The sequence below is a fragment of the Sapajus apella genome, unplaced genomic scaffold (genome assembly GCF_009761245.1).
Source record: "Sapajus apella isolate SASKATOON/1434 unplaced genomic scaffold, GSC_monkey_1.0 scaffold2, whole genome shotgun sequence".
Classification (NCBI taxonomy): Eukaryota; Metazoa; Chordata; class Mammalia; order Primates; family Cebidae; genus Sapajus; species Sapajus apella.
This window is the reverse complement of record NW_022436942.1, coordinates 17,218-25,816: the sequence shown is the minus strand read 5'-3', so window position 1 is coordinate 25,816 and position 8,599 is coordinate 17,218. Positions and strand designations below refer to the sequence as shown.

At 41.8% G+C, this 8,599-nt stretch overlaps 1 protein-coding gene across 1 annotated transcript in view; it reads right to left on the bottom strand.

Annotated features, from left to right (window-relative positions):
• The window catches only part of ERGIC2 (ERGIC and golgi 2), a 60,354-nt gene extending 52,413 nt beyond the window's left edge, over positions 1-7,941 (bottom strand). The window contains exon 1 of the mRNA XM_032286915.1: positions 7,919-7,941. The gene's annotated coding sequence lies outside the window, so the exon portion shown is untranslated. The remainder of the gene's footprint in view (positions 1-7,918) is intronic.
• Positions 7,942-8,599: the final 658 nt, after the last annotated feature.

Sequence of the window (8,599 nt, the reverse complement as noted above, 5' to 3'; positions counted from 1 at the left end):
CAGGCAATTCTCCTGCCTCAGCCTCCTGAGTAGCTGGGATTACAGGCACGCGCCACCACGCCCAGCTAATTTTTTGTATTTTTAGTAGAGACGGGGTTTCACCATGTTGACCAGGATGGTCTCGATCTCTTGACCTCGTGATCCACCCGCCTCGGCCTCCCAAAGTGCTGGGATTACAGGCTTGAGCCACCGCGCCCAGCCCTCAAAAGCATTCTTTAAAATTCTTCGAAACTTTATATATTTATTTTGGGAGCAGGTATGGTGATCAGTCAGCAGAGGAGAGCAAGGAAGAAGGAGACCACCTTTGAGCAACTCCAGGGCTCTAGGTGCTATGTTCAGAAACTTATGCACACATGTTAAGACATCATTATTTCCATTTTGTAGATGAGTAAAGAGAGGGGAGCATTTTTAAAAATACCTAGAAGGAGAAAGCAGCTTTTAAAATGAAAAACTATTAGTGGTATGTGTATTGGTGAAGGACAGACAGTTTCATTCACCTAAATATGTTCATTTATTTGCCAGATAAAGACTATATCACTGGGATCATAATCTTTAATATTTCTTGTGATGTGGGGAGAGCATTTGTGAGTCCTTGAACAAACAGTCTCAGAGCCCCTGCACCACAGGCACAGGTACAGACCTAAAGTTAGGATGCACTGCTGTCAGGACCCACTGTTTTGTGGCCAGGGAGCCTCCACAATATTATTGTCTGGGTTCTGCAGACTAACCAGCTAGGGCCATAACATTGCAGGTGCAGCACAGCTACTAAACAATCTATTGTTATCCCATAGAAAAGTAATAATAGGCTGGGGATGGTGTGTCACACCTGTAATCCCAGTGCTTTGGGAGGCTGAGGTGGGCAGATCATGAGGTCAGGAGATTGAGACCACCCTGGCCAACATGATGAAACCCCATATCTACTAAAAATATAAAAATTAGCCAGGCATGGTGGTGTGTGCCCATAGCCCTGGCTACTCGGGAGGCTGAGGCAGGAGAATCACTTGAACCTGGGAAACAGAGGTTGCAGTGAGCCTAGATCACACCACTGCACTCCAGCCTGGCAACAGAGTGAGACTCTATCTCAAAAAAAGAGAGAAAGTATTAATAAAACATTATATAAAAGTAATTTTAAAACTCTATTAAAATCCCAGGATGAATGCATGTATTTCTTTCATAGGTTCAAAACTAGGATTCTGATCAAGAGATGAGACTTATCTTTTCTTGCACTGCTTTAAAAATGAGCAGATCAATAAAGTATTAATATATGCATCTTCGGAATACTCAAAACATAAACTAATTTTTAAAATAAAAATATTGCACGTAATCATGAAATTATTATTGTTCTTTCTGTGGCATTATTTGTGTTATTCCAGTGTAACAGATAACTAGACTTATTAAAACACTTTATACTATACATATTCAAAGTACAAATATATATAAAGAAGATGCATAAGAAAAATTTCTAGCATTGTATTTATTTCCTTCTTGAACTTAAAAAGAAATTCTCCAGGAAATAATTTTAGTAACTAAAAACCAAGAGGTGTTCTTAACTATGACTTTTCTCAAATATACACAAAAATTTGAGAATTAAGATATATGCTTATTTATATAATTATTTACTGGAGATTTCTATTTCATACCAGAAATCTATTTAAAACAAAAAGTTTCTAGCACAATGGATTTGTATTGTTTATTCATATTATGTTAAAACTCATTTCTACTTTCTTTTCAGATATGTGTAAAAAATGAATTCTCTTCTTCTTTTAAACATATACCAAAAAACATGCAAACTCCTCAAAAGACTATCCAGGGAGGTGAGGTTTCAGTGAGCCGAGATCACACCACTACACTCCAGCCTGGGTGACAGAGTGAAACTCTGTTTCAAAAAAAAGAATAATGAATTCTGGCTGGGCGTAGTGGCTCATGCTCAGAATACAAACTCCCAGTACTTTGGGAGGCCAAGGTGGGCAGGCTGCTTGAGCTCAGGAGTTCGAGACCAGCCTGGGCAACATGGTGAAACAAAATATGCAAAAATCACCTGGCACAGTTGTGTGTGCCTATAAGCCCAGCTACTTGGAAGGCTGAGGTGGGAGGATCACCTGAGTCTGGGGAGGTCGAGGCTGCAGCGAGCCATGATGGTGCCACTGCACTGCAGCCTTGGCAATAGAGCAAGTCCCTGTCTTCAAAGCACAAAAAAGAATAATACATGCTGATATTTCCTGTTTCATTTTAAAAATGCTGATTGTGACTAATTTCATAATAGCAGTTTAACAAATATTTCAATAAAAACATATATATGTTAGTCTTGCTTTCACAATTCTCCACAATCAGATTCTAACCTCTCTTTGCCTTATTACCCTTTTACCTGTTATGTGCATGCTAGCCAAAAAGTCAGTCCCAGCTAATTTCCAGAACTCATCTTCATTCTCCAAGGTCCAACTCTTTCATAATGTCTTTTTGGTCAAAAATAACATCTTCTCAGCTGGGTGCGGTGACTAACACTTATAATCCCAGCACTCTGGTAGGCCAAGGTGGGTGGATCTCCCGAGGTCGGGAGTTCGAGACCAACCTGACCAACATGGTGAAATCCCGTCTTTACTAAAAATACAAAATCAGCTGGGCATGGTGGTGCACGCCTATAATCCCAGCTACTTGGGAGGCTGAGGCATGAAAATCACTTGCGAGGCAGAGATTGTAGTGAGCCGGGGTCATGCCATTGCACTCCAGGCTGAGCAACAAGAGTGAAACTTCATCTCAAAAAAATAATAAATAATATCTTTTCCTCTAATTTTTTTTTTTTTTTTTTTTTTTGGACACAGGATCTTACTCTGTCACCCAGGCTGGACTACAGTGGTGTGATCTCGGCTTATTCAAACCTCCATTGTTGCAGACTCAAGTGATCCTTCCACCTCAGTCTCCCAAGTAGCTGGGATTACAGGCAGGTGCCACCAGGCCTGGCTAATTTTTATATTTTGTGTGGAGATGGGATTTCACCATTTTGCCCAAGCTGGTCTCAAACTTCTAGCCTCAAGTGATCCTACTGTCTTGGTCTTCCAAAAAGCTAGGGTTATAGAAACGAGCCACTATGCCCAGCCTTCTCTAATTTCTTAAAGTACTTTGGATTGTGCCAACATTATGTCACTTGCCAAATGTGAATCCTTGTGTTATTACGTGTGCACATAACCTTACTCTGCCACCTAACTGTTGGGTAGGTTCTTTATGGTCTAGAAAAGACTATATCCCGAACATCATCTTTTCACCTAAAAATTCTCTCAGGGCTTTATGAAGATTGTATAGATGTATAGCCATATTGTTTCAGGCTACCAAATTCTTGGAGCAATGAACTAGCATGAACTGCAGGTCATTCTCTTTATGATATTTGACTCTGAGGTTGAAAACAGGCCAGGCGCAGTAGCTCACGCCTGTAATCCCAGCACTTCAGGAGGCTGACGCAGGCAGATCACCTGAGGGAGGGAGTTCAAGACCAGCCTGACCAACATGGAGAAACCCCATCTCTACTAAAAATGCAAAAAATTAGCTGGGTGTGGTGGTGCGTACCTGTAATCCCAGCTACTCAGGAGGCTGACTCAGGAGAATCACCTGAACCTGGGAGGCGGAAGTTGCAGTGAGCGCCTGGGCAACAAGAGCGAAATTCTGTCTCAGAAAAAAATAAAATAAAATAATAATAATAATACAAGTCGGGAAGTTATGAAGAATAACATCAAAAAACAAACAAACAACCAAAAAAAAAAAAAACAAAATAAATTAATTAGTTAATTAAGAAACTGAAGGAAAATGGTAAAATGCACTCCGAAAAATAATTAATGTATACATCTGTGTAGTGTGAGAAAATAAAAAGTTTCTATATGTTAAAATCTGAATAGACACTGAGATAACATTTTCATTCACTAAGAAGCTTCCCCACCATAGCTCATACTTAGTCAAATAATCATCATACAATATTTACATTTTATATCTTAGTGTCTTATAATCACAATTTTATAAATATTAAGCTATTTCTAAATTAGCCATGATTTTATAAACATTAAGATTGTTTAAAGTCTTGAAAGACCACAAGCTAAATCTAAACTTCTTAAGATGGCACATAAACGTCTTTAAACTTTGGAACAATATATACTTTTCTACTCTTGTATACGATGAACCACTTTTCAAACATCTTTTGTTACGATGTTTTTAACAAATCTTACTGTGAATGTTTAATTTTTAAAACTCTTCATAATTGGGATATAAACTATTTTCATAAGAAATGGGCATGCATATTTCACACAAACACATATACATTCTACCTCTATTAAAGAAAGAAGAAATATAAGTACCACTGGGCATAAAATAGAATAAATTTTAAAAACAAAAGTGTCACAGCAAGCATCTCATTAAAAAAAAAAAATCTTGAAATCTCCCAGAGGGAGAATATTTGACTATTTATTTTAATGAAGATAATTTCTATAACAAAACATTTTTCTTTAAACAGTAACAAACTAAACAGATCCCCTACCGGCTATTAAAAGTTGTACGATTTGTTATTTTCCATAATAAAAGATAGGAGGAATTGGTAATTTCCATAGGAAGTAGGCCTTAGGAATTACCACCACAATGCATTTGGATAAGAATGAAAACAACTTTACCCATAGTTTGTAGTAATTAGGGTAAAACTTACTCACTGGTTTAAGCAGTTTTCCATTTTCCATTTACTTCACAGAACCACAATAGTACTCTATCCTCTTAAGAAATGTTTGTAAAATGCGAAGGGTCAAGCATAGTACTTGGTACACAGAAAGAGGCTCAATATTTTTGAATTAACAAATTACTGAACGAATGAACACAATGGGCTCTCAAACCCTCCCTGCTCCCTCTTAGGTTTGTTATTATGTCCATTATGTGCTTTGGCCCTTCTCTATGTCAATAATGATGTATTTCCTTTCCTTTATCCCTAAGAAAGGCCCTGGTTATTCTTTCTTCCTTTAGAGATCTAGAATCTATAATCACCCTTCTCACTCGAAACTCCTCATTAAACAATAAAGAACACCCTTTTCCCTTGGGCCTTCCTCATGTCTCCAATATGCCTCTCCTGCAGCAGAGATTGAATCTAGCTGAACACGTTGTAAGATAAACCTCCTGAAAGCAATGTCTGCCTCCAGGTTATTTGAATTTCTCACCCCATCCCTACTTAACAAGTAATTTTATTCCGAAACAGTTATCATTAGTGAGACATCAACATATTTACACATCAATCTACTGCAGCTAACTTCATAACAATGGTAGAAACAGAAAAATGCTGAGCATCCTACCGTGGGTCTTAAAAATTGAATTCAAATACTCTGTGTATAAAATGCCTAGACTGTCATTCTAGCTCATCTATGATCTGGCCTAACAAGTATATTTTTAGACTACAAAATAGCTTTTTCCTATGACGTGTAAAACTCCATTAAAAATGAATTCTTCCTAATAAATATTTTATGGTGTCTAAAATTGCTGTGAATATCAGTTACACCTTTTACAATGATCTTTTAGCCAGAAAGCCCTTATTTGTAGAATCCTCATATATTTCAGTTGTCACCTATTTAGGCTAGGCCTAATAGCAAAACTGTTCCCCATTACTGAATTCAGAGAATTATTCAGGCACACAGTTTATTTCCTATCTTGATACTCCTGAGCCCATGCCCCAGCCTCTTGCTAATCTCCCTGGACCAGACAACTCCATTAGAATCTGGCACCCACGTTTGTTCTGTCTAACACTGCAGGAAGGACAGAAAACTTCAAAGCACTTTTTTTTTTTTTTTCTTTTTTGGGCTACCAAGAAGCCAAATTTTTGTACCTCTACCATTCAAAACCCCAATTCAACAAACTTTCACAGGGGTTTTTCCCCCCATGTTAAGCAGTCAGGTATTAGAGATACACAAATAAAACACAGACTCTGCCTTCAAACAACCCAATGAACAGAAAATTCTTTTATGCACAACCAAAACGCTGTAATAGTAAGATTCAAATATGTAGAGGAGAAATTTGGTTGAGTATATGACACTTTATTTCTTTCTTTGTATTACAGAAAAGGTAAGTCTGTAGAAAAAGGAGAAAGACAACTGGGTAGAAAATTTATTTCAAATATCTAACCCAAATCTTCAACAGATTTTCCATTTTAAGTATTCCAAAAGGCGTACCATTGTATATTACACTAAATGTGGGTTCACTTATCATTTAAACTTTTTTAAGCTAAAAAATCTCAAACAATTAACATTTGGGAAGAAAAACAAGACTGATATACAAAGTAGTCAAAACATTTCAACTTTCTAAACTGTATGCACTGCACTAATTTTTCGATATTAGAAATCTCCACATTTGAATTTGGATAGTCCACAGTGATAAATACTGGACTAAAAAATTTGACATCGAACATATGCAAAACTAATGGCCAGTACGAAAAATGCTAGAATGGAGAGAGAAAACTTGCAAGTGCCAAAACGTTTAAACGCTCTTTCAAATATCCCGAGATGCTAAATTAAGGACAAAACGATTAGGGTTCCAAGAATACAAACTTTCATCTCTTTGAAGGCAAATGAATATTGAATTTCATTGAGATAAAGAAATAAACATGTGCTTAACTCCTATTTGACTTTCCGAACTTCACCACAGTGAACAGCCCATTCTTTTTCCTTGTTTACACCAAAAGCTCCTTTTGAACACAACTCGAAATGGAACTCCAGGCCCCAAAAGTCACTTTCGCCCCCACAGGCAGCTACTTAACAGATAATAAGGAATTCAAGAGCAGGACTGAAGGTCTTATTTCTATGCTAATTTCACAATCCCCGTTTCTTTCCCAGATACAAAAATTAAGATTTAAAAGGTGGCGGGAGTGGGGAACTTGGGAGTTGGTCTCAGGAAAAGGTGAATTTCCCAAGAATTCCTAAATGGTTTTGTTTGTAATATTAAAACTGTAAGAAATTATCCAGCTATCAGTAGAATTTAACAACAGCTGAAACTTGCATTTGAAACAATTACCATGTTTCACTTTGTTTCAACAGCTCAAACTTGCATATGAAACGATTACTATGTTTCACTTTGTTTTTTCCTGGGGGCAGGGGATGGTGTGTAACCTACTCTTAAAATTTAACATACTAACAGGTTCCCCTCAGTCCACACCGACAGGTTTCTTATCCCCCATAATGAATTCAGTCAAATGGCATTTCTTTCTCATCGAAGGCCATTGGGAATGGTTTCAGGAAACTGATTTTCAAGCGCTGGGATCTTTAAGCGGCAGCAGGTGCCGGCAGCGTGGGGACAGATCGATGGAGAAGAGGCGGGCAAGAAGCAGGGACGCACATTCCTCCTAAACAAAGCGCCAGCTGCCCTCCCGAAGCGCCCCGGGGCTTAGAGCATCACCTCGCTGTAATCCCGGCTGCGGGGAGTGCGGCTGGACCCGGACACTGCGTGATCCACACAGCGTCCAGCCCGCGCCAGCCCCGCGGCCGCCTCTCGGCAACGCTGGGGCAGGGGTCAGCGAGCAGCCCCTCCGCGTCTCGCAAGCCCCCGCCCGCGCCCCTTCTCCCCCAGCTCACCCCTCCAGCCCGCTACCCCTGGCTGCAGCAACTCCGCGCACTCGTGAGGCGGCCGCCGGGACAGAGCCGGAGCGCCGCAGAGCCCACCGAAACTTCCCAGGGGCGCCAATTCAAAAATCGCCGGTCCCGCCGCCGCCGCTGCCGCCGCCGCGCGCCCCTGGCTGGCTCCCCTCTGCGAGACCGCAGCCCCGGTCTCCCCCTCCTTCAGGACCCCCCCAGCGCCCCGCCCGGCGGGAACACGCCGCCAGGTGCCTCCCGGCTCCGCAGGCCGCAGTCGCATGTCGGCCCCGCAGCGGGCCTCACTCCGCCAATCGCCGCGGCCGCGCGCCCTGGCGCACACTCACCAGCCCGAGCCGGGGCGGCCATCTTGGCTCTCACTCTGGCACTCAGTCCCCCGGTCCGGCGGCTATGACAGCGGTGACGCGCGGCAGGCCCCGCCTCTCCCGCAGCCCCGCCCCCGCGCAGGCTCTGCGTGCAGTCGCCTTCCGTGCTTCGAGGCGGGTGTCCGGGCCACACACCGTCCCCGGCGCCGCACGTGGCTCTGCGGGGACAACAAGCGCTGCCTCCCCGGGGGGGCTTCGCACCTGCGGTGGTCGCCGGAGCCCGGGAGGGTAAACCCAGGGTGCCCTGTGTGCCTGCGAGCCGCAGGATCATCCACGGACGTACTTAGTCCTTCCCGGAATTTCTGTGATTTACACAGCGTCGAATTGTTTGGCAGAAACGCGTGCCACTTCCATTATCTTTAAAGCCTTCCCCAATTCACTGGCATAGAAATTCTTACAGAAAACTTTTCCTTCGTGAGGTGACCCCAGGGTGTAACTTTAGTGGTGATGACGGCTGTGTATTGGGCTCCCTCTCACAGCAAAAGGGCGAGAGAGGTTCCAGAACAGGCACAGGAAAGGCACTGCTATCCAGAACTGCCTAACCAGAAATTCCCATTTAAATAATGAAGTAGATACCTAAAAGAAAGAGAATAGATTAAGGAGGGGAAATCTTCCAGGCAAGTCAAGATTAAGGTACCTGAA